Genomic DNA, 2222 nt, shown 5'->3' on the forward strand with positions numbered 1-2222 from the left:
CCTGTGGGCCTTTATTTATTTGGGAAATACTGTTAGCCTACGTTTCCATTGAGTCTCTTTCCCTAACAAGAAAATGTCAGTCTTAAGAATCAGGAAAGCTTTTATTTTCACTATCACATATGAAGAATGAACTAAACACCCAACTTGGAAAGTAAAAGTTAAATGAGGGATTCAGGACATTTCCCAAGAGGTCATATGATCCATTTAAAAGTTGGTATGATGTGTCTAAAATAACAAATTAATTATTTTACTTACAATAAATGTACAGATGTGCTGATTAGTCATGCTGCCATGTACATATGAAATATGCCCAAACCAAATGAAAAGAAAACAAAATATATCCTATGGCAATCTTGAAAAGTCAGGGAGTTCAATAAGTGTTAAGAGTATTCTTTCACAATGAGAGCATTAAACACTTGGTAGTTAACATAATTTAACATGCAAAAAATGAGAAAATATACAGGATGAGGGATGAGGAGTACACATAGGAATTTTTTGTGATTTTCTTCATTCTGATTATAGATTTCTTGTCTTCAGGAGGGAAGATTTTGAGTTCAAAAGTAACTAAATTATTTAAGAAGGGAATTCACATCTTTCTGTTCTAAATGGTATTCTTGCGCTATTTTCTCAGCAGTCCATGTTTCTTGATAAAGTGTATGATTACTGAGAAATGTCAATGCTTCTATAATGGAAATTTTGCCTTTGGGAATGCTCTTAATGTTTATTATGTCACAGTGACGGCCTTTGGGCAATTTGAATTCCTTTGGCTCTTGACGTTTTTCAGCAGCTTTTACCTGCACGGAAGACACAGCATCTTTGCAATCAACATATATATCTTTTAGAAATGAGAACATCTGTCATCTTTACGAGCAATCTCTCCCTTAATTTCTGGATAAAGACTAATCTGCTCTTGCAGGAGGCTGTTGGTAGAGGGGTGACTGGGAGCGGAAGAGGGCCTCATCTTGCTGATTTCCCTTTCCGCTGAGTTCTCTAGATTGAAATTCCTGATCCCGTGAGTCACCCCAGCCGCCATCTCAACACGATGCCCTCAGATTCACGCCACATGAGGGAACACTGGCGCAGGAAACCTCCAGCGAAGCTGAGAATTCTTAAAATATTTTATGAAATTAACTGGTCTTTTAATATTGTGCCATCATTTGTAAGAATTATATTCAATACCTTAATTTAAGTCACTCTAAAAACAGCAAAGCTGAAAAAAATGACTAATCCTTGGAACGTACCACCTTGTGTATTCTAAGATTAACCATTCACCCATTATTTAATTTTTGGGAAACAACTAATTTGAAATAATGGGATTTTCTCTCTCAACATCTCGGGTTTTGAATATCTTTTGGGGAAAAGAGAAATTTCATTCTCAGACTCTTTCTACTGTTACAATAAAAATCTTTTGTTAACTATATTCACTCAGTTAAGAAAGAGAAAATAAAATGGTCTGCTTGTTATATCATTATCTCCAGAGTAAATTATGTGGGTGCCAATAAACTCTCTAAATTCATTGAAACTGAGAAGGATTCGATTGCAACACCCAAACAACTTTTCATGATTGCTGCTTATTTTCAAGCACATCCTTGTATATAATTAGTTCCTCTTCCTTAAAACAGGTCTTATTTTGTGCTTCATAATTTCATGTCTAAGATGAGAATATAATTTTCTGAAGTTGATTTATACAGCATATCAAGGGAGTAGTAGCATTATTTATTTTATTGTATGAGAAAGACTTATTAGGCAAGAGAAAATTCTACATCTATTTTTTCTTTGTATCTGCTTTGAAGACAAAATTATGAAACAAAGACATAAAAGTGCAATTGCTATTTCTGGCAATATTGGGTGAGCAAAAGATGGCAGCCCCAAAGAAAAGAAAGAAGAAAGTTGTAATAACTGTTGTGGTTGCCTTAATAGTAAAGTGCAGGCCAGTTTCCAAAAACATCCCAAAGGAGAAAATTATTTTTCTCTGAATACACTCACAGCATAGAAAACAACTCATTACAGAGATTTCCTTTGGGAGTTTTCTAATAGCTATAATGACAAATCTCATAAGTTCATAAGCGCACATATCACCCTAAGATATAGCCATGGAGTCATGCCTTTATATTTTCAATAAGTTATATGCTTAATCCAGTAACTAGAATTGGCCTTGCCATGTTTTTTAAATTCTGAACCTTAGTTCATTACAGATAGCTATACTGAGTCAATGCAGTGGT

At 34.4% G+C, this 2222-nt stretch overlaps 1 pseudogene; it reads right to left on the minus strand.

Moving 5' to 3' along the window:
- Positions 1-433: 433 nt before the first annotated feature.
- Positions 434-1033, minus strand: LOC119626160 (NADH dehydrogenase [ubiquinone] 1 alpha subcomplex assembly factor 4 pseudogene; annotated as a pseudogene).
- Positions 1034-2222: the final 1189 nt, after the last annotated feature.

The sequence above is a fragment of the Chlorocebus sabaeus genome, chromosome 21 (genome assembly GCF_047675955.1).
Source record: "Chlorocebus sabaeus isolate Y175 chromosome 21, mChlSab1.0.hap1, whole genome shotgun sequence".
In the NCBI taxonomy this organism is placed as follows: Eukaryota; Metazoa; Chordata; class Mammalia; order Primates; family Cercopithecidae; genus Chlorocebus; species Chlorocebus sabaeus.